Genomic DNA, 24,785 nt, shown 5'->3' on the forward strand with positions numbered 1-24,785 from the left:
ACGATTGCACATACAATGGGAGGTACAGGCAAGACTTCAAGATTAGAATTAGTGGCTCAGTATTTAACGCAATAAGAGCTAAACCACATACTCTCTGTAAGAATCAGACACTAACCATTTTTATCTGTAACACATTTATCTACATCCAAAGAAACCCTATCCTGCCAACAATATCGACACTTCTGTAAAGTACGATGAGACACAGAATATCAGACCCTTCCGAAGTTTTCACACCTTCAGAGGTTCCTCCTATGATAGATAGACTCAGAACAGGGCAATCTCTCCAGCTTTTTTTTCTCCAGATTTTTCCTTTTCAGGTCACTATAGTCATTAAGGCCTCTCTCGTTCGACGTGATCAGTCTGATGAGCAATGTGATCTTTTCTTAAATTATTGCAACCTACCTTCCATGGCCACAATCAACTTTGGGACTCTGCTACTCTACTCATTTCCATCACCATCACATTCACTCCATTTCTCGCACTGACTTATTACTCACTGAAGAACACTTTGTTCCACACTCTCCTATCCTGGGTCCTTCCATACAGACTTCTTGTGGATACATGCTGACGTCCTGTGGATAAGTTAAGAAGCAAAACTCTGCTTCCCACACTTTCTTTAATTTAATCACGTAGACAATGTACCTGTTTTTCTTAACCCACTACCTCTGTACCTCGAGTCTGGAATTCAACAAGCATTGGCAAAGATAATAATTTCACCTACACAAGTGCTATTGACTTTCCCAATGTATTTTAGCCATGTTTTACACCAGCGTGGCTATTGTTCAGCATGGCTAAAAGTTAGTGGCCTAGAGGAGAATTGAGTGGAGTACCATAGAATGGAATGGCGAAGAACAGAGTGCGGTAGAGTGGAGTAGCAGTGTGTGTTGTGTATTGGAGTGGTAAATGTGGAGTTGTGTTGAGTAGCATACACTAGAGTGGCAGAGTGGTTTGTGTGTGTGTGTGTATAAAGTGGTATTGAGTGAGGTCGCACTGAAATCAGTGGCATACAATGCGGTGGTGTAGATTAGAGTTGTGCAGAGTAGAGAGCAGGGGTGCAGAGTGAATTGGCGAAGATTAGAGTGATGCACAACAGAGTGCCATGCAGTTGGGTGATGCAGAGGCGCAGAGTAAAGTCAAGGGGCATTTAGTGCAATGGCAGTGCTCACCCTTCCCTAGGGTATTATAACTACGACCCGGAGGCCCTTAGTTTCCCAACCCTTTTCCCCAACCATCCAAGCGATGAGACAAACAGGCAAGGCCAGTATGCCATCAAATGTCACATCCACACTCCTGTTTTCACCCTTACAAAACCCCTAAACCTCTACTTTATACATACACTTTACCCATCACATACCTGCACTTCACATAGAGCAGTTAGGGTTACTTGCAGCTCAACTGATCCTTACACCCCCACCCACCCCATTACACTACTTTCCCATCCCACCACCCAGTGAGAACAGAGCACCACAAGCATTCACAATCTGTGTATGGGCCACAGGAAGGTCTCCAATAAAACTTATAGTTGGACTATTCATCCCACAATTCTCCATTCTATGTTGCAGAGAAAGCTAAACTTCAAGGTTTCAACCACATCCAGAGACCTTCACATGGGCGCCCATAACAGTTTGACTGGCACACTTAAGTTCAACTTCTGAAACAGTATGGTTAAGCACTTCAAAAACAAAGCAAACTCCACATTACCCTCTACAGTGTCGGTCCCTGGAAGAATGCTCTCCTGATTACTCCAGCAAGTGAGACGGCATTAAAATCTACCTCTTCACGGAGTTCCTTCAACTCAAGTGATTGCGACCCACGTCACCCCTTGAGTCTTTGATTCTCAATGTTCCCAGAGAAATGTGCAAGTGCAGATACACACTGCCATCCAAGGCCAAGTTATTTCTCAATGCATTTACCTTGAGTTGTCCAAGGAATTTTGCTACCTTTCAATGTACAATTTCAGAGCTTTGCAAACTAATTTGTGTGCCAACTATGTAACCTGCACCCCATAAGGGTCATCACAAGCCATCCCCACAAATCCACAAACTGTACAATAAAATGGAAGGATTATACAAGGGATTAGGAAAAGTAATCCTACATTAAAAGAATTAAGTAGGTGGACAAAAATCAGAATGACCAATTGTACTTTTACACAAGCACGCTGTCCTTGTAGTGCTTTCGTTAACATGCTTCCCCCGTTTCGGTGTTAGGCAAATAAAGCAAGATTACATTTTTTCACAGACTTTTTTTTTTCTTCCTTAAAAGTGGTTGGTTGTTTAAAGACTGAACAAAATTGGCACAAGACCTGAAAGCAGTGTTACAAAATCCCTGAAACGCGGACGAGTTATTGTACATCAGATCAGATGTTATGAAACGCTCCACTTGTTTTCAATTAGTCCTACTTCAGCCACGGCACCGTAAACACAGCGGATATAAAACTAATCTGCAGCACTCAGGGTAGGTAGTAAAAGCAAGGAGAATTCAGAAAAGGATCACCCTGGAAATATTACAGATGAAAATAAGCATTGATTTCAACATGCCTTGTGTTCATAGACTAGGGCTCTCATGCAACATGTGGAAGGCAGACAATAAAAAAAAGCCAAAAAAGCTGCTCTTTAGACATACCTGGCAAATATATAACCGTGGCTGTGGTTTTAAAGATCAGCAGGGAGGCCAAAGGAGCAACACGGAAAGTGCAGGGGCAAGGGGATGCAATAGGTGAAGCAGCACATGGAGAGAGGAAAGAAAAACATGCTTTCCACGGACTTCTCACAGAAAAGATAGTTCCCTTATGCAGACTGTAGAAGGAAACAAGCCATCCAATCAAATCATGGTAAAGGAATAATGCTCCAGGTTGGGCTGGCTTTAGGGAGGTGCGAACGGTGTGGCCGCACTGGGCGCTGACCTGGAAAGGGGAAGGGTGCTGTGTTTCGCAATAACTTACGATTTAAAAGACCTGATGCAGAGTTCCTTGAGGGTCCAGCTTTCTGGCAGCAATAAAAATGTAAAGATAATCCTTGTGATTAGTGTTCCTGCTAGACAGAGAGATTGGAGTTTTGTCTCAAGGCAGTTTTGGCTCACCACAAAGTAGCGCAGAGGTTTAATATGCCCACTGCAAAGACAGATCTGTATTTTATGTGGATAGCCGAGTGGATTAGTAAAGCCAGCCTTTGCTAGTGCTTTACAAAAAAAAAAAATGTATTTGAGAGAGGGGCTATGGAGAGATGTGGGCCACTTCTGCAGGGTGGTAGTGAGGGAATCGGAGGAGGAGCACATGTGGCGGGTGAGGGGGGGTCATCAAATAAAGATTGTTGCACTGGGTGCAACCAGTGCTAAAACTGGCCCTGGCTCCAGGGGAGGTACAAACACAAGGAAAAAAAGGCAAGCCTAGATTTTTTTTCTTTTTATAAACTGTGTCAGAAGGCTATCTTCCCTACACTTTTTTCCGCTTGTTGGGTTTCACCACCCTATGAAATTCCTCTAATGTAAATGGCATCATCAGCTTAGAATGGACCTTTGCCAGTCCTTTGTCCTAATGTAGGTATAAGGAAGCCTGTCCAAACAAAACCCACAGCTTAGCTTAGCACTATCCTCTAGTCAGAAACCACAGATGTTTTTTTTTTGTAATGTGGAGTCATATTGGCAAGAAATATGTAGATTTTGTCAAGTTACACTAGATATAGACTTCCCAGATCTGCAATCAATTCTATTGGCTGTCAAGGTGCAGGATTACATTCGAGTCATTGGAAAAAGTTATATGTACATCCACACTTGTAACAAGGTACATTTTTCAAAATCAAAACACGTCAATACCAACATTTTCCCACTAGAAAATAAAATATTCAACATGAAAGAATGTGAAAGGCGCTATCTGTTAAAAACAGGTTAATTCGGTAAGGTTTTGACACAGCTTTTACAGAAAAAATCTCCAGATGGCTTTGGATTTGCCAATTCTAGAAATAATATCAACTTAATGCAATATGGTTTGATGCAATTTGGAAAACTAGGAGAACTTTAATGGATAGGTGATCTTTTGGATCATGACCACTGATGTATGTATATTGAATTGTGCATCCCTTGCAGGTGTAGCTTATAGGATACTAGAATGATCTGAATGGATGTGATTTCTTCCAGAAAAAAAGGAAATCAAGCCATTGAATAAAAAGTTAGCCAATGAGACTGACAAGAAAGACAACAAATCGTAAGTAATAAACTGACAAAACATTCATTCTATGTATAGGTATAGTACATAATAATTCTTCGCAAGCCAACAGTTAAAAGCAAGAAATAAAAAAGAAACAATGCAATGGTAGGACCTCAGTCTGAATGTACATCTGCATATAGCTCAAGCATTATGAAAAGATTGCTACTGAGAAAATAGAACACAATTCAGTGGTGTGAAAACACCACCTAATATTCTTGACTCTTTTTCCAAGAGGTCTGCAAAACAAGAAAATATGTATCTACTTAGCTTGTGGAGCCCAAGAAACTGGATAATCACTTGCCCTAAATTACCAACTTCTCTCAGCTGATGTTCCCACATCACTGGCACTTGTGCAGTATACTAAACAAGTCATATAATACAGTACTGCTGTAATGTATGTTTTGAAGTAGTTGGCTTCACTTGTAAATATAAGCAGGTCAAAATAAGATCTCCTTTAAATTCATACCTACAAACCAGCAATTTGCCCTCATTGACATGAAAGGGAAAAAATCAGACAGAATGTGGCAACTGTAGGATTGTGAAAATGAGCAGAAGTAGGATGAATTGATTAAAATTAGCATTGGAGTTTTATGTAAAAGTGGGCTATATACATATGTATATTCAGCGAAAAAAACAAATGTTTAGTTAAAGGCATGTTCAATAAAGCAAGATAAAAATGTCAGTTATTACACACTTTTTTAAACTAACAAAACCACTGAAATTCACAGGTTATAGTTCTCTGAAGTAACTATAACTTATGCCCATAAGCAACTATTAACTTGCTTCCCCATCCATGCACAGTGTGGTCAATGATGTCAGTTCAGTTGCCGTCAGTACTGCAATGTAACTTGAAGTAAGGTGGATTTGTAGAGTGCTGCTTGTCAACAGTGAGTGCACGCAGGTGCTGAATTGTTATCAATGATGAGATCATCAATATTATTAATTATGTCACAGAACATGTCATGAGTGTTCTAATATGTGAGGTCGTAAGCAGGGCAAGGCCAGATTGCGAGTTACAGTTACTTCAGGGCATGAGTTATAGTCAATTGAAATAACGATAACTGGTGAATTTCAGTGGCTTTGTTAGTTTAAATGGTACATTTTAACTGATAAGTTTCAACTAACTTTAACTTTCCTTTCCTCTGTTTTTTTCAGGGGATTTCAAAGGTTTTTAAAAATGTTAAGTAAGACAATTACAATTCCTATGTCAGTTTCACATCAGTTTGTTTTTTTCAGTGAGGAACTAAGGCTTTAATATAAAGTAATATTTTATTAATGTATGTAAAGTAATTCTCCTGCCCAGATGCACTGTATTGGGTTGGCCACAGGGCCTGACCTCTGGTTGGGGGGTTGGGGCTTGTAATGGGTTGGACACAGGGCCTGGCACACAAACCCCCCCACAGGTGTGTAGGGCTGGCTATGCAATGTTACAATATAAACAGTGCCATTTCAAATACGGCAGACCTCCAGGTTTTTGGGCCTATTGGCTTTATGAAGGGGACAACATAGTAACATATATAAAGCGCGCCTACTGTCTTTGTAAAAATAAAAATAAAAAAAAGACAGCAAAAATGAAATCAAATGCATGTTTTATTTATTCTCACAGTGTAGTTTGTAATAAGTGATCACACAAAAATAAATGTTTTGTTTTAAAAATAAATAAAAAGTTTGATTCTTTCTTTAAATAAATCTCAATCTACAAACCACAACAGAGCTCATAACTCCAGCTGAAGAGCATAATGCTCTAGCCAGGAGTGCTTTAAATACAAATAAAATTTAAAAAAAGTAAGCTGTCGCAGGTTAATAGTGTTAATCACCCAGGAAACTATTTTTTCTTTATATCTACTGCTGTAGGGCTGCTGCACTTCCTGCAGCCCCCCACCCCGAACACGTAAAAAAAAAAAAAAAAAAAAGACTGGAAGTGTCAACGCCTCTTTTTGGGGCATCACCAGGAACCAAAAATAAAACTATGTACCCAAAGCATTATGGGCCACTCCCTAGGGAGAAGCAGTGAATATGGAATGAGCAGTTTCTCCGCTCATATCACTTTCTCTACTATTCCTTAAACAGTGCTGTCTTTTTTTTTTTTTTTTTTTAAATTTAAAAGAAAATTCAGTAGGCAATGCCCTTTATGTTTTATGGGTAGCAAGGGGACCCCACCCAACGCTGCCCCAACTTACCTTTTTCATTTTTTTGTGGGCAGTGTGGGAGGCACTTGTACTACCACAGGGGCTATGGGGAGGCAGGGGTGCCAGGGCTTCCTGATACATTTGGTGTAATCCAGTTCAGCAGTTTTCACACTATAGTGTCCCATAAGAAGTCTATAAAAAATGCATAAAGATTGAGTTTTGGGACCCCATCCTTTTTCGTGGCCTTCGCTTGACAGATCACCCCAAGGCTTTCCAGTTAGGAGCGGAGGTGGATGGACTTTTTTGGAGAGAATTTTGTGAATATTATTCAAATGGGTTGTCAAAGTTCTTAGCAAACCATAAAATGCTTTCCTATAGAAACAAAGACCTAACTGTAACTACCCTGTGGTAAGTGTCACACACACACACACACACACACACACACAGATCCCCATCCACACAAGTTAAATATGAGCTTCCACCTTCAAAATTATACTGGGAACAATTACAGCCAGAGGACATCAAGCCAGAGAGAGATATCTGCATTAATGCTGATTTCCAATGGTAAATTCTTAAGATATGGAAATATTTTAGCTTCATTAAAGCATGGAAGAGAAAACCTCCAGTCCACCTCCCTGAATGTGCAATTGGTTGCCAAGTTTGGATACCTTTCTGGAGATATAAGCCAATATAGGAAGCAAAAGCAAAAGGGAAAGCAACCACAATGCAAAATTAACTCAATAAGAAAGTGGTATTTTATTTGATAGGGCAAATAAGATAGCCTAGAAGAAACTGATTAACTGTGAAACGAGCCACACCAGTTTTGTAGTGCAGTAACATTGCCACAATATAGGAAGGCCTTCCTGGAGAAGAATTCATGAGAGGTTGCTGAAGAGCAGCATGCAGAAAACAGTCACTGCACTGGAGCAACAGAGACTCTGCAAGACAAATGCATGGTCACTCAGCAGCACATTCTACTGGTGGACTGTACAGATAGAGACGAGTCCTTTAAAATACACCCCTAAGCCACTGGACTGGTAAGTCATATGAAGAGTTCCTCAAGCTATCTAAGAGACAGCTTGAGAGCACAAGATAGAGGAGGGCTGGTAACACATACAACAAAGCTAGCTGAAGTCTCTGAGCAGACTCCTCCTCCACCACTCCCCAAAAACATTCTATACTCACTTTCCCCTTTCACATTTCTAACTCTCCCCTCGCCAGTTTCTGCCCGCCCCACTACAAAGTTAAAGGGCCCAACCTTACTAACCTTAAGGGACACTAGTCCAGGTGTCTCATATCACCTCATGCGTTCTCCGCTCTCTTTCTCTGATAAGTTCACTCCACCCTTAGTACACACAACCGGTTGTCCAATGGATCCTCATATTATTACTCACCTACCCAACGTACACCAAGACCCAATTGAAACTATGCCTACATGTCCCCTCTTTTTTTTGTGAGGAGAACAGGCCCAATTGTGTGACAAAATCGGAGACATCCACTTCCTATGTGTTCTGGGTGAGCTCTACTGGAGCACTAAATGTTCAGTAGGAATACATTTCAAATGTTTTCCATGTTTTTCAAATGTTATCACTTGCTTTATCAGTGCTTATCATTCTAAGACCAGCTTCAGGGGAAGGGTAATACTGTGAGAAATACTTAAAAAGGTAGCTAAAATGTTAGGTAGTCTTTATTATCTTCCATCAAATCTACCATCTTTGTGGATGCCTTTCCGAAGAACAGTGTGTTTGGTTTCTGACCGTCCTGTATTACTTCATTTCAATTTTCTATTCAATTATTTCTGAAGGCACCAGTTGTTGCTTAATTATTTTCAATCACTAAATGCTTAAACCTAAATGTGGTAAGCCCATGGCTGGACTGGCCAGCTGAGACCCAAAATATTTCCAAAGGCATGGAGGCTGGTGAGGACTGGCAGACTCATCAAAATGTGTTACAGATCAATTCATGTCAGAACTTGTGACACTGTTCGCAGTCTGGAAAGTCTGATAATTAGAAACCACTGGGGGTGGTAAGGGACACAAGAAAGGAGTTTCATGCCTTGTGATCTATTACGCTGCACAGCTGCAACATAATGCTCCTTAATTCTCCAGGGGACTGCAAACAATGAGAATTGGCAAGATTTATCTATCAATACATTTGAAAATGTTCCACATCTGGCTGTGGGAGGTTGCCCCACTCAATGTGGATGTTGAAATGAATCTTACAATTACCATTAAAAAAAAATTGTATGACATTTTCCTTCCTGTCCTGTGATGCAAATGGTATGTTTATGAGGATACTTAAGTCTGGTAATGTAACACTGAAAACAGCAGGCACAGTCCGACCAGAAAGCTGTACTTAGGAGTATTTCTGAGCTTTGAACCACAGTGAGAAATCCAAAAGACAAATAGGAAGGAACTTTTGGGTGACCAATTGTACCTTTGGCCCTTGGGTACCACAAAGCCCCTTGGCTGTGGGGCATAATGAAAATGTCACTTACCCAGTGTACATCTGTTCGTGGCATTAGTCGCTGCAGATTCACATGTGTGGCACAGTCCGCTGCCTGGTGTTGGGCTCGGAGTATTACAAGTTGTTTTTCTTCGAAGAAGTCTTTTTGGTCACGGGACCGAAGGACTCCTCCCTCTTTGGCTCCATTGCGCATGGGCGTCGACTCCATCTTAGATTGTTTTCCCCGCAGAGGGTGAGGATGGAGTTGTTTGGTATAAATAGTGCCCATGCAATGGAGTGAATATGTATGTACGTTAAGAGTTTCTAATAATTATTTACAAATGTTCAGATGTTTAAGATTTATGATCTACTTCTAAACGGCTACAGGCTTCCCGGGGAGGTGGGAGGGTACATGTGAATCTGCAGCGACTAATGCCACGAACAGATGTACACTGGGTAAGTGACATTTTCAGTTCGATGGCATATGTTGCTGCAGATACACATGTGTGGCATAGATTATAAAGCAGTTACCTCCCCCTAAAAGCGGTGGTTTAGCCTGTAGGAGTTGAAGTAGTTTGGAATAATGTTCTTAGTACAGCTTGGCCCACTGTAGCTTGTTGTGCATTTAGTACGTCTACACAGTAGTGTTTAGTAAACGTGTGAGGCGTAGACCAGGTTGCAGCCTTACATATTTCGCTCATAGGAATGTTTCCTAGAAAGGCCATTGTAGCACCTTTCTTTCTGGTTGAGTGTGCCTTTGGTGTAATAGGCAATTCTCTTTTGGCTTTAAGATAGCATGTTTGAATGCATCTGACTATCCATCTAGCAATGCCTTGTTTAGAGATTGGATTTCCTATGTGTGGTTTTTGAAAAGCTATGAACAGTTGTTTTGTTTTTCTGATTAGCTTTGTTCTGTCAATGTAATACATTAGTGCTCTTTTGATGTCTAATGTATGTAGTGCCCTTTCAGCCACAGAATTTGGTTGTGGGAAGAACACTGGCAATTCTACTGTTTGATTTAAATGGAATGGTGAGATTACTTTTGGCAGAAATTTTGGATTTGTTCTTAGAACTATTTTATTGTTGTGTATTTGAATAAATGGTTCTTGTATGGTAAATGCCTGTATTTCACTTACTCTTCTGAGGGATGTGATTGCAATGAGAAATGCGACCTTCCAGGTTAGATATTGCATTTCACAGGAATGCATGGGTTCGAAAGGTGGACCCATGAGTCTTGTTAAGACGATGTTAAGATTCCATGAAGGAACTGGTGGTGTTCTTGGTGGTATAATTCTTTTTAGCCCTTCCATGAATGCTTTAATAACTGGTATTCTAAATAGAGACGATGAATGAGTAGTTTGTAGGTAAGCAGATATTGCTGCGAGGTGTATTTTTATAGATGAAAAAGCGAGATTTGCTTTTTGCAAATGTAGTAAGTATCCTACTATGTCTTTAGTAGAGGCATGTAATGGTTGTATTTGATTGGAATGGCAGTAGTAAACAAATCTTTTCCACTTAGATGCATAGCAGTGTCTAGTGGAAGGTTTTCTAGCTTGTTTTATGACCTCCATGCATTCTTGTGTGAGGTCTAAGTGTCCGAATTCTAGGACTTCAGGAGCCAAATTGCCAGATTCAATGATGCTGGGTTTGGATGCCTGATCTGTTGTTTGTGTTGTGTTAACAGATCTGGCCTGTTGGGTAGTTTGACATGCGGTACTAGTGAAAGGTCTAGTAGAGTTGTATACCAAGGTTGTCTTGCCCATGTGGGTGCTATCAGTATGAGTTTGAGTTGGTTTTGACTCAACTTGTTTACTAGATATGGAAGGAGAGGGAGAGGGGGAAAAGCGTACGCAAATATCCCTGACCAACTCATCCATAGAGCATTGCCTTGTGATTCGCGGTGTGGGTACCTGGATGCGAAGTTTTGGCATTTTGAGTTTTCTTTTGTTGCGAACAGATCTATCTGGGGTGTTCCCCAAATTTGAAAGTACTTGTTCAGAACTTGGGGGTGAATTTCCCATTCGTGGACTTGTTGGTGGTCTCGCGAAAGGTTGTCTGCTAGTTGGTTTTGTATTCCTGGAATAAATTGTGCTATTAGGCGAATGTTGTTGTGAATCGCCCACTGCCAAATTCTTTGTGTTAGGAGGCACAATTGTGTTGAGTGTGTTCCTCCTTGTTTGTTTAAATAATACATTGTTGTCATGTTGTCTGTTTTGACAAGAATGTATTTGTGTGTTATTATGGGTTGGAAGGCTTTTAACGCTAGAAATACTGCTAATAGTTCTAGGTAATTGATATGAAATTTTGTTTCGTGTATATCCCATTGTCCTTGAATGCTGTGGTGATTGAGGTGTGCTCCCCACCCTGTCATGGAAGCGTCTGTTGTTATAACGTATTGAGGCACTGGGTCCTGAAATGTCCGCCCTTTGTTTAAATTTTTGCTGTTCCACCATAGAAGCGAGAGGTATGTTTGGCGGTTTACCAACACCAGATTTTGAAGTTGACCCTGTGCCTGTGACCATTGTGATGCTAGACACTGTTGTAAGGGTCGCATGTGTAGTCTTGCGTTTGGGACAATGGCTATGCATGATGACATCATGCCTAGAAGTTTTAGCACATGTTTTGCTTGTATCTTTTGGTTTGGAAACATAGCACTTATTACCTTGTGGAATGCCTGCACTCTTTGTGGACTTGGAGTGGCAATTCCTTTTGATGTGTTGATGGTTGCTCCTAGATATTGTTGTGTTTGACACGGTTCTAGGTGTGATTTTGTATAGTTGATGGAAAACCCCAGTTTGTGAAGGGTTTGTATGACAAATGTGGTGTCGTTTGCGCATTTTTTTACTGTGTTGGTCTTGATTAGCCAATCGTCTAGGTAAGGGAACACATGTATCTGTTGTCTCCTGATGTGTGCTGCTACTACTGCTAGACATTTTGTGAACACTCTTGGTGCAGTTGTTATTCCGAATGGCAACACCTTGAATTGGTAATGTATTCCTTTGAATACGAACCGTAGGTACTTTCTGTGAGAAGGGTGTATTGGTATATGAAAGTACGCATCCTTTAGGTCTAATGTGGTCATGTAATCTTGCTGTTTGAGCAGTGGAATGATGTCTTGTAGTGTGACCATGTGAAAATGGTCCGATATGATGTAGGTATTTAGTGTCCTGAGATCTAATATTGGTCTTAATGTTTTGTCTTTTTTTGGAATTAGAAAGTACAGGGAGTAAACTCCTGTGTTTTTTTGTTGTACTGGTACTAACTCTATTGCATCCTTTTGCAGTAGTGCTTGAACTTCTAGTCCTAAAAGTTCTAAATGTTGTGGTGACATTGTGCGTGTTTTGGGGGGGATGTTTGGTGGGAAGTTGTGGAATTCTATGCAATAGCCATGTTGGATTATTGCTAATACCCAATTGTCTGTTGTAATCTGTTGCCAAGATTGGTAGAATTGGCTTAGTCTTCCCCCCACTGGTGTTGAGTGAAGGGGTTGCGTGACTTGAAAGTCACTGTTTAGGTGGAGGTGTTTTTGGAGTCTGGAATCTTCCCCTACTCCTTGGGAATTGACCCCCCCGATATCCCCTGAAACCTCCCCTTTGGAAGGAACCCTGATATGGTGTGGTTCTTGTTTGTTGGCTGGTGGTGTCTGTGGGTTGGCCACGAAACCCCCCTCTAAATGGAGTTTTTCTGAAAGAGCCTCTGCTCTGCGGGGAGTAGAGTGCGCCCATGGCCTTGGCCGTGTCTGTGTCCTTTTTAAGTTTTTCAATGGCTGTGTCCACTTCAGAGCCAAAAAGTTGTTTCTCGTTGAAGGGCATATTAAGGACAGCCTGCTGGATTTCAGGTTTGAAGCCTGAAGTGCGTAGCCAAGCGTGTCTCCTTATGGTGACAGCAGTGTTGACTGTTCTCGCTGCAGTATCGGCTGCGTCTAGTGAAGAGCGGATTTGATTGTTTGAGATCGTTTGTCCCTCTTCCACTATTTGCTGCGCCCTTTTTTGGTAGTCCTGGGGAAGATGGTCTACGAGAAGTTGCATCTCGTCCCAGTGTGCTCGGTCATATCTGGCCAGCAGCGCTTGTGAATTTGCGATGCGCCACTGGTTGGCTGCCTGTGATGCTACTCTTTTCCCTGCCGCATCAAATTTTCGGCTTTCTTTGTCCGGAGGTGGGGCGTCGCCAGATGTATGTGAATTTGCTCTCTTGCGAGCTGCCCCTACTACCACGGAGTCAGGTGGTAACTGCGAAGTAATAAACGCTGGGTCTGTGGGTGGTGGTTTGTATTTCTTATCCACCCTTGGGGTGATGGCTCTTGATTTTACGGGCTCTTCAAAAATTTGTTTTGCGTGCCGTAACATCCCTGGTAGCATTGGGAGACATTGATATTGGCTGTGTGTAGCCGAGAGGGTGTTAAATAAAAAATCATCCTCTATAGGATCGGAATGCAGTTGGACATTGTGGAATTCTGCTGCCCTAGCCACCAGTTGCGAGTATGAGGTACTGTCCTCTGGCGGTGACGGCTTTGTGGGGTATGACTCGGGATCATTGTCCGGCACTGGGGTGTCATACAGGTCCCAAGCGTCTTGATCCTGATCGTTATGACTTATGGTAGTTTGCGCTGGTGAGTGCATTTGTGGCGGTGTTTGTGCCGGCGATGCCTGTGGTGGAGAGGGCGGAGGCGTGACTTTTTTAACCACTTTGGCTTGTGGTTGTGCGTCATCCTTTGGAAGTTCGATCCTTCTTTTCCTCATGATTGGGGGAAGGGTTGATATTTTCCCTGTGTCGTGCTGGATGTACAGTCTCTTTTGTGTGTAGTCCGATTCTACACTTTGGAGCTCTTGTCCAAATCTGTGCATTTGGCCACTTATTCCTTGTTCCTCTGAGTAGGATGAAGGTGTGGTATTTTTCGGCGCCGAGAGAGAATCTTTTTTCGGTTTCGGCACCGACAGAATTTTTGTTCCTTTCGGCATGGATTCTCGGTGCCGATGTTTTTTGGTGCCAGTATCTTGTTTTTGTCTCTCGGAGCCGCTTTCTCGGCTCCGAGGTTGCTCCATGGCGGTCCCTCGACCGGAGTCGGGTGTCTTCGCTATGGGCGTGCCCTTTTTCGGCGCCTTCGATGGGTCGCCTGTTTTATGGGTCGAGCCATGGCCTGTTGGCAGTGGCGTCCCCTGGGCTTTCGGTTTGTCGATGGATTTACTTTTCGACGTCTTACTCACGGTTTGTTGCTGTTGTTCGACGTCGGAGTCTCCGGATTCTGATTCCGGAACCGAGAATGTTTCCTCTTCCTCGTCGAAACGTTGTTTTGTCGACGTGGACGCCATTTGTTGACGCCTGGCTCTTCGGTCCCGGAGTGTTTTTCTGGACCGGAAGGCTCGACAGGCTTCACAGGTATCCTCCTTGTGCTCGGGGGACAAGCACAAGTTACAGACCAAGTGCTGATCTGTATAAGGATACTTACTGTGACATTTTGGGCAGAAACGAAACGGGGTCCGTTCCATCGGCTTCGATGTCGCACGCGGTCGGGCCGACCAGACCCCGATGGGGGATCGAAACTACCCCAAAGTCTTCCGATGATCGGTGTACCTAACTATCCCGATACCGAACGGAACAATACCGACGCTTTCTTCCGAGATTCTGACTAACTTTCCGAACCGAAACACGGAGCGAAAAGGAATACGTCCGAACCCGACAGCGGAAAAAAACAATCTAAGATGGAGTCGACGCCCATGCGCAATGGAGCCAAAGAGGGAGGAGTCCTTCGGTCCCGTGACCAAAAAGACTTCTTCGAAGAAAAACAACTTGTAATACTCCGAGCCCAACACCAGGCAGCGGACTGTGCCACACATGTGTATCTGCAGCAACATATGCCATCGAACCATTATTTTCGGCTAGGTGTGGATCATCTCCACACATTCGGTAGCACACTCTTCACAGTAGGCCCCTGGTCCTCAAGTATGCAGTTGCGTAAGTTCCACGTATAAAAAAAATTATACTGAGTTTTAAAAACAGTAATTCACTCACTGTCCAAACAATCCATCACAAGTTTAGCAGTGAAGTGAGATCAGGACACGAGGAAAATAACCGCACAGACCTTTTACGCAGGACTGGCCACTAAAAGCGGCCGATAAGAACAGGACAGTGCAACAAAACGCAAATTAGCTTCGGCAAGAACGTTAATTATTCCGCGGTGTTTCCGCCGCTATGTCATGGGCAAGGGTCGGGTTTGGCAAGGAGGGCTTAAAAGAGGAGAAAGACACCAATAGCAGCAGCAAGCCACAGCCTGTAACTAGCACTCTTTAAATTGTTGACTCCGAATCCAATGCCCCATGTGAGAATCCTCGGAGCTGTCATTTATGTAAGAAACCAGTAGTTTGGTACAATTTGTGCTTAGAAGTCAACATGCACGCCAGTGCCAGAAAGGGATGAACCTCTGTGCAGGTGACGCCATTTCGGAGCAGCCAATCATGGGTCAACAACAGGAGCAAACTGCAGCAGCAGAGGTATTAAAGTCACGTGTCTGGTGAGCGTACATATAGTCATACAAATATCACACTGGGTTCGAGGCCGAAGTCCCTCTTTAGGTTAATACCAGCCGGTTGTTTTTCAAGAGTGAAGTAGGCACCTTGTTTCTGTTTCTTAACACTCGTGTCGGATCTACCTTCCTGGTTCTCATTTAGAGCTATTCTAGCCTCCTGACTGAGGTTAAGTGAAGTGCACTTTGCAAAACAAGAGCCCGGGGGCTTCCCAGAAGCCACATGTTGGCTAATTAAAACCGAAACCGTGTATGCATTGGTCAGAGGAGAGCTAAGCCAAAAACACGAATACAAAAGCCTCCCTTCCCACACCACCCCAGGAACTGTAAGCACGTTTTAATTGCTGGTAAAAAAAGAAACATACCTGAGGTCAAACACGGGCTAAGTGGCCACACATTCGCTGCCGGAATATCCCTAATATATCATTCTAGGTTGGGATCTGGAAGTTCTTCTGGTGCTGTGAGGGGCAGGTGGGCTCAGACAAGAATAGAGATCTGTTCTGCAGAGCGCACACCAGCAACGTTCATTTTGTCCCGACAAAAGGTACCTTCCTCCTTCTACAAGACATTCAAGCTGACCAGTTACAAATGGTTTCTACAGGGTCGAGTCGTCTGCACATGGGTTTTGTATATGTAATAGCCTGCTTCGGAAAAAAACAAAAACAAAATACTTTGATACCAGCTGCACCACGCTAACAAATGCTTAATGTCTAATAGTTTCCTGGTACTTTTTTTCTTCTTTACTACCCGTTGGCCTTCTCTTGTGTTTCCAGTGAATACACTTTAATGCCCAAATACTTATCTGGATCTTGGGGACAGCCAGCAGGAGTTTTTGGAGCGACAAGTCAAATGGGTGCATATAAACGGGGCACAAGCTAGCAATGACTACAAAATATAATATCCGCTCTGAAGTCAGAAGTATGAGTCAAAGCATAAACAGTCTTGGTTTGTGTGTGGACGCTTCAAGAAGCTTTCCCTTTTGAATGTGTGAAAACTGTACATGTTTATTTGCATCTCACCAATGCGTCGCTCCACAAATCTATCTTCTGCTCCCCTTTAGGGAAGCATGGGGACTTAAGATAGATGCCTGAGTTGCTTTATGTGCACTAGTACACGCTATTCAATTAGGCGACAGGAAAAGTGAATCAAACATAGCATTTCCTGGGATAAATCCCCCCCACTTTTATAGACAGAGGTAAAAGGTATTAGTGCTGTTGCCCCAGTGTTTTCAGGCTTTGTGTCACACACTTAAGAATGAAGGTGTCGCTCTAACACTTATACCCTCTGACCAGAGACTACCTGATCCAGTGGTTTATGTTGCCTGTAGGAGCTTCCCACTCAAGGACTGGGATGGAAAGAAAAGCAACCTCCACCGTGCACCAGTTCAATGAAACTAAACAATCTGAAGGATGCGGACCCAAAAAACATTGTTTTTTTGAAGATGCAAATGTATTATTGTTGCTGGGAGTCTTTATCATGCTCTTTAAAAGCTGATACTTACAAACCCTGGACAGAACTACATGTAAGGCACACAACTACCGTTTCATGGAACACAATCCTAAAACTGTTAGAAGTGAAATGGAGGTATGCCACTTAAAACCATAAAAGTAGAACAAATACATTAAACAGGAAGACAGTTATTGTTAACATGTTAACTACATTTATAAAAGCATTCATGCAGCAAAAAATAGAACTTTGTTGGGGTCCTTGATACCGAATACAGTGGTCCCATCAACCTAAAACGTTAGCAAGTTCTCATCCAAACCCTACATGTACAGGGTAAAAACCAACAATACCCTATACCAAGTCAACCATATGCCATTTAATCAGAAGATGGCATACTCACAACCGTTCCCCAAATCCAGCTTAGGTAAATGAAAAAAAAAATACTTCCTAAGTCCCACATCAGCACTAAAGGTATGTACAACTGGGTTCCATGGCGTCAGGTCCTAGAAACCCTATCCTAATGTCCACACACATACCTCGAGAACAACATTAATCAGATGCCATCAACGACTGTTAGACAACACAATCCACAAATCAACCTTTAGGTATCTGGGGGAACTCTTTCCTCGCTTGGCTTAAGAGGGAAGGATTCTGGGGAGAAAAAAAAAAGCTGTGCGCTACATCCTATACACCAGTTTTAGTAAGATGACCGTAGAGAAGTTTAACAGGAATGTGACACTTATAGTGAGGATACCCATCCCTTAAAGTGCCTCACAGTTTAGCCTCACTTGCTGAGATTTTGGCTGTCTATCATACTCAAGGGTATAGCTATTACATTAACTCTCTAATAGTTGGGTACAGGTTCTTTCAGTTAGGTACAGTCAGGTGTTTGTCAGACTTCACCAGGAATTTTTGCATGCACAGGCAAAAACACACACAAACAGGCACACATACCCTCTTGTCTCCGTTTTGAAGATCTTAAAACAGGTTGGTTACTTTACAAAATAATCAGTTGTAAGTACCCATAACAATCCCCCCTCCCCTTCCTTTCCATTGCCTCATAACCCTCCCCGATGCTGTGCTTCTCATAATTTATTTTAACATGAAAGACCCACGTGATTATTGTATAATCTGAAACTCCCCGCCTCTTCCCCCAATCTTACCCCCAAGCTACGCCCCTGATCTTACTACAGTAATCGTCCTCTTTGGTCATGACTAAAGTCTGTGGAGTATGTCAAACATTAGATAGCAATATTAACTCATTGTTTGCTACAATGTAACACTACTCTTTTTAAATGTACTGGGAGGCACTAAGATTCATCAGAAAGACGACTGGTAAAGCATTCTACAATTGTGTGGGGCAGCTGGGTCAATATCAGTAAATGTCTACAAAGAGCAGCATAAGTTCCCCACCCCTTCCACACCAGTCTGCTGTTTTGAAGAGAATCAACCGTATGCAAATTACCACTGATCCTCCAATTTGGGCTGGGCTGCTCCTAAAGGAGCAGTATTAAGGTTAATTTAATCTGAAGTGGCACTGTGTTCAAAAAACAATGTACTGAGATGTGACCACAAGTGACCATCACTGGCTGTGAATAATTCAAACAAGAAGGGCAGCTTCTTTACTGAGGGAATAACGACTTCAGGCCTACACTAGCAAAAAAGGACGTTGTAGAGGGCATTTCCTCGAAGTTGTATTTGCTCGTAAATTTCTATTTAACAGAACTGAAATGCAGACATATCTAGATTTAAGATGACCTAGTACAGTCTGTCTCTTCCTGCCATGATCTAAATACAAAAGCTGATGTACTTAAATTAATAAATGTCCTCAAAGGTCTTCACTTCCTTGAAAATGTTCATGTCTGAGGCCAATGAGGCCTATGCTGGAAGACTCCTGGCCATACAGTAAGTATTCAGGAGCTGTGAATTCAAGGTTAGGATGGTAGACCACAATGGTGAATGCTGAAGTTCGTGATGGACCAAATAAGTAGTCTAGACACCAACCTCAAGTTCACAGATCTGGAAACCACCTGTGGTTCAGCCACAATGGACCTATGAAGCTCAGCTTTGCTTCGGAGTCCTTTGAACAGAGCTGAGCCATCAAAAAGCGGCAGAAGAAAAAGACTTGCAAAAAATATGTTTAAAAAATACACCAATCACATTCCCCTAGTAGCTTCGTTCTTAGTGTAGAAATCTTGCCTTTTTTACGTCATCAAAAGCCATGTCAGTGAAGTCCATCACAGACTCAAGATTTCCAATAAAATACATAGAATGTGTATAACCATGTGATATCTTCTGGAGAGCGACATGTTTAGCAAAACTTCTGTTGGGTTTGCGCAACCAGTAAATGGCTGCCTTAGAGAGCTATGGGTGAGCCAATGCCGAGTATTTTTTTAAGAAAAACAGTATTCAGGATTTGTTATGTACGCGACGATAAACATTGCATGTAATACGAAAATGAGACTGATCTTATAAAGTAATCGCCTAGACCGGAACACGCAATATCTTGAATCTAAATGCAACATCTTACCTATTATGTTGCTTATATCAGAGTATAAAACAGCTTTTAGAAAATACAAGTGAAATACAAATGCACTCGTGTACAGCACATTTTAAGAAATGGTGCTGCGTGTCACCAAAATTGAAAGGCCGTCTAAGTTATCTGTGCTGCAATCATGAAAGGTTCTGCACGATTGTCCCAAAATGGCACTGGAAGACTGAACAAAAACATTTTTATGCCAAAAGTCAACAGAAAGCTCATTTCGAAATATGAGAACGGAGGGATGTGCACTGGATAAAACAGTTTAACATAATGAGGAGAAAACGTACCACAAAATAAACCTTTAAGAAAAATAAAGCTGCTTTATGCGATTTAAGTGTTATCTTTTTATCTGCTCATTTTAAAGGAAAAGGCTGAGCCAGATTAACCATTTGACTTTTAAGAGTTTTTTCGACCGAAAAAACAGTTCCAAGGTCCCACCCACTGACAGAGATACTGCATCCATGCTCTTTAATATTATGACGATCCCAGGATGGAAACAAAAGTATTCTTGCCCAAATGCGTAAAGATCTAGCTGCCATTGAGCAGAGTGCCATATGTAATCATTGAGCAGAACAGGGAAGAGCTTTAGAATGCGCGGAACTTATGTCTTGCCAATAGCTTGATTTATTTTCCGTCTGGGGCTAGCATTGGATGTGATTTGTAGCTACTAACCTATGGCACTATGACGTTCGAATAACTGACCTAAGTGAACAATCTGCATTTTTTAAGGTCCACTATAGGATAGGGTATTGTGGCAGGAGCGACTCCTCTTCAAGGGGCTTCTTGGGATATCACTGCCACTGAAGCCAAATAGTTCAGGAAGCCTTTGCACTAACTTGTAATAATTATTTTTGGCAGTGTTTATACAAACTCAACGTTTGTATTTTCATGAACTCAGCAGTGTGCAAGTCAGCCCTCAGCCTTCCCACCTGGCTCCTGATGACAGGGGGAGGAAGAGGTGGGAACTGAAAAACGAATCAGCTACCTATTGTTGTTTAAAAACACAGCACTCTGTAGATGGAGGTTTGGATTGCACAAATTGGGGTGCAGTTCAACTATGATCCCCTAACTAGGAGACGCAGCCAGGAGCAGACATGCGCAGACTCCTGCTGCCTGGGCTTAACTCTGCTGGGCTGAAGAGGTCACAGCTCCTGGGGGCGTGACCTCCTCGAGACAGCAAAGGTGCCTCGAGGCCCTACCCGGGTAACGAGGGAAGCGTCACCCATTGACTTCGACCTGGGTGCTTCAGGTTAAAGCCCTGAAGCGCCCAGGGCGAGTGTCAATTAGTGACGCCGCATCACAGATGGAGTGGGATCAGCAGTCTCACTGACCCCATCCCACTCTGTGATGAAGTTGGGACTGCTGCCTTCCCTCATTGGCTGACCTAAGGTCAGCCAGCGAGGGAAGGCAGCAGTCCGAACCCTCCTGGGACCTCTGAGGCTGAAGTTAAGTGTATGATCTTTTTAAATGAATGTTTGGTGCATGCGTGTATGTTTGAATGTTGATGAATGTTGTTAATGGATGTGTGTGCGTGCGTGCGAAAGAATGAGTGTGATTACCGCCCACCCTCTCTCCCCCCTAAAACTGCCGGCCGCTACTTCTAACTAGCACAATCCTTTTAGGTTGACGCGCAAGTACTATGGGCTGTTGTAATCTATCAGTGGGCTTTTAACCACGCCCACCGCACTCGCATCACTATCACTCGTTCATGGGCTTGCCTCTACAAAATCCTTTGTTATAATTGGTAAATGCTTTATGTTTGTCCCTCCTTGGGGCAGTTTTGTTACCGCCTTGGCCATCGACCCCGTTACATGGATAATTGCACGTTTGCCGATACGTTTGACTACCAGCAAATTTATTTTTTCTTTTGTCTCTCTCCTATGCGCTCATGCCAGCCGTGGCACTGTATGTCGGCTTGCTTATGTCACCTGTTTTACTTTTCATTTTTTATTTATGTGGCAAGAAAAGTCCAATTAGGAATTTACAACACTAATAACTCTAACTCGAGTAAAAACGAGACCCATTGCATTGTAAATGCCTTTTTGGTCAGCAGAAATACTGTGCATGTCTCAAGCAGCCATACATATATGCTAAAACTGGCCAGTCAGGGTGCACATCTGTGCATCCCTGAGGCCAATGGAGCCACAGAGCAGCAGGGTCAGGGTCCCCAACAGTGTCCCAGCTTCTAATAGGGCTGTATTTTCAGTCCTCTCAAGAAGCAGGGAGAGGGCTGGAAGTTTCCACTTAAATCTGGCCCTGCTGCTCTGTTTGGCTCCTTGTTAGGAATCAGGGCTTGCTGGATCCACTGTCCAGCATCAGATTCCTGTTCTGCTACTACCATGGAGCCTCTGATTTGCCAGCAAAGGAAACAAGCATTGGCAAAGCCAATGGGTCTTGCCCATGCAGAACTATTTGCTTTTTTTTTTTTTTGTGTGTGGTGTGTTTTAATATACAATGGCCTGTCATTTGATTCTGTAGTATGGTATGGCCGGTCTGCCATTCTATTACATAGTATGACCTGTCATTCCGTGGCATGGTATGGCCAGTCATTCTGTAGTATAGAATTGTATGTTCTGTCATTCTGTAGAATGGTATGGTATGGTATGGTATAGTCTGTCATTCTACAATATGGTATGGCCTCATTTTATGGTAAGGGCTGCCATTGTATAGTAAGGTATGGCCGGTCATTGTATGGTATTATGTTATAGTATGGCCTCTCATTGCACGCTATTGTGTGGTCTATAATTGTGCAATAATAGCATGGCATGGCATGGCCTGTCGTATAGTTTTCTATGGTGTGGTCTGTCATTTATAGCATGGTATATGCTGTCATTGTGTAGTATAGTATGGTATGGCCTGTCTTTGTATGGTATAGTATGACCTGTCTTTGGTATGCTACCGGTTGTCGTATGGTATGCTACAGGCTGTCGTATGGTATATTATGGGCTGTTATTGTATAGTTTGGTATGGCTGGTCATTGTATAGTATTGTGTGGCTGGTCACTGAATAGTTTGGTATGGCCTGCGATTGAATATATAGTATGGTATGGCCAGTCATGGTAAAACATATTATGGTATGGCCTGTCATGTTATGACCTGTCATTGTAGAGATTAGTGTGGTATGGTATGTCATTATTTAGTATGTTATGGTATGGCCTATCATTGTATGGTATGTTACAGATGTCACTGTATGGAATGGGGTTGTCAGTCATTGTATAGTATGGTATGTCATCTTTGTATGATTATAGTATGGAATGGCCTGTCATTGTAGAGTGTAGCATAGTACTTTATGACCTGTCATTGTATACTATGGTGCGTCACTGTATAATATGGCACGTCATTGTAGAGTTTATTATGGTATGTCCTTGAAGAGTGTAGTATGGTATGTTCTGTCATTGTATAGTATGATATGGTCAGTAACTATATAGTAAAGTATGTTATGGTCTGTCTTTGTACGGTATAGGCTGTCATATGTTATGGCCGGTCACTGTATAGTATGATATGGCATTGTATAGAATGGAATGGCATGTCACAGTATGATAGGATATGGCACGGCCAGTCATTGTATGTATGGCCTATCATTGTATAGTATGGTATGGTGTGTCCTGGTAGTTTAGTATGGTATGGCCTGCCATTGTATAGTATAGTGTATGTATGGTCTGCCGTGGCAAAGTATAGTATGTTTTGGTCCGTCATGGTACAGTATGGTACGTTCTGTCATTGTAGAGTTTATTATGTTATGGGCTGCCATTGTATTGTAGAGTATAGTATTATAGTATGGTATTGCATGGCCTGACATTGCATTGTATGGTCTGTCACTGTGCAGTATGTCTCAGACATGACCTTAAAAAAAAAAAATATATATATATATATATATATATATATATATATATATATATATATATATATATATATATATATGTATATGAGGCAGGCCTGCCTCTGAATTACATGATTCACTGAACTTAGGCTTCACACAGACACACATCAAACTGGAAAGATAAAAGCCTACATTGGCTTCAGACGATATTTACTGCTTGATGGATTTAGTAGAAGCCCCAGTATAGTCACACTGTATTGAATTTTTGGTCTCTGTTTAGCTGTGTATCCGTTAGACCTTGAGTGTCAATTTAAGTGTAGGTGAGCCGGGCCAGGGCTTTGCGTGAATGTGGGACAGAGCAGGGATTGAGCTAAGGGCGAACAGCTTCAATAACAGCAACCTCTGTGTGGGCTGTGGAGAGAATACATCTAACCAGGCTCATTAATAAATGTTAATACTGTAACAAATATTAATGGTAGATTTCCAGTGACTTATTTTTAACAGCTCTTGTTTTTCATGGCTTTTAAGAACAAATGTGCTGCCAACGGCTTTGTGGAACTTCCCTCTGGGTGCTTTTCTCTTTGCTTCTTGCAGAGTGGTTCTGAGGATGCCCATAAGAAGTAAGTTTATGGCTGTTCACTGTTTCAGCAGTGGGGTTTCTGCAGCACAACAAAATATATTTTTTTGCGCTGCAGTTTTATACAGCACAAACGAGACCCAAAAGCATGGTCATCAAGAGATTAAGTGGTTTGCCTAGAATCACAGGATGTTGATCCATTGCAGAGACTCGAACCTGTCTCCCGAGCACCTAAGATGGCAGTTTTTGCCATAATATCACATCTGTTCCTAATGAAATACAATTATTACAATTAAGAGAATCTCTGCAAAAGTGTGCATGATTTTAGCACGGTGGCACACAGCAGTTGTAACTGTGTTCACTGCAGTGTTTTGATGTGCTGTTGGTATTCAGCTGAAAAACATAATTTCGTCATCAATGAGACTGACTAAATCCACTTAAGATCCCTTTGGAGAGTGTTGAGAGGTTATCGACTTTTGGACAGATAGCACTGAAATAGCCCTGTTTGAATAAGGCAGATTGAGGCAGTCGGCCTTCCACTGTGAATGACTGCAACAAAATGTAATTGCTGAAATCTGACATTCCTCTCCAGGTGCGAATCTTGCAAACTGCTGGAAAGTGGAAACAGAGAAGTGGACACAAGAATGGCAGATGGGGATTGTGGATAGTGTAGCTCCTATACACAACAGTGCTTCGTGCCACTCATTTTCATCCCAATTCAAGCACATTTCAAATGATGTTTATCAGCAATCAGCTTAGAACAACTGGGAAATCAGATGAGATGGGGATAGGTGAAATAGTACCTCAATCACAGCAAGAGATCGAACAACACTCGACTGGGTGTCCTTTGCCATGATCAGCTACGTGGATAACCTTCAGGTCAACCTCTTATAAATACCACGAGCTAAAGCACAAGGTTCTTTTAAGTTCCCCATCAGTTGTACATATGTGCTCAATCATCCTTGAGGGATAAAGCCAATGAATGTGAGTCCTTTGAACAACATCACCAGACCCTGGAATTCTTTAACTGCTACAGTATTGTATACTGTCTTTAACATTTCTGCGCCCTCTCGACGATTTTTACGTGGATACTAAGCTTGCTCTAC

The 24,785-nt window shown here is 42.3% G+C and overlaps 1 protein-coding gene across 1 annotated transcript in view; it reads right to left on the reverse strand.

The window, feature by feature from the left end:
- Positions 1-24,785, reverse strand: part of BCL2L11 (BCL2 like 11) — a 156,070-nt gene that overhangs the window by 16,911 nt on the left and 114,374 nt on the right. The gene's annotated exons all lie outside the window — the stretch shown is intronic.

Source organism: Pleurodeles waltl, chromosome 5 (assembly GCF_031143425.1).
Source record: "Pleurodeles waltl isolate 20211129_DDA chromosome 5, aPleWal1.hap1.20221129, whole genome shotgun sequence".
Taxonomy (NCBI): Eukaryota; Metazoa; Chordata; class Amphibia; order Caudata; family Salamandridae; genus Pleurodeles; species Pleurodeles waltl.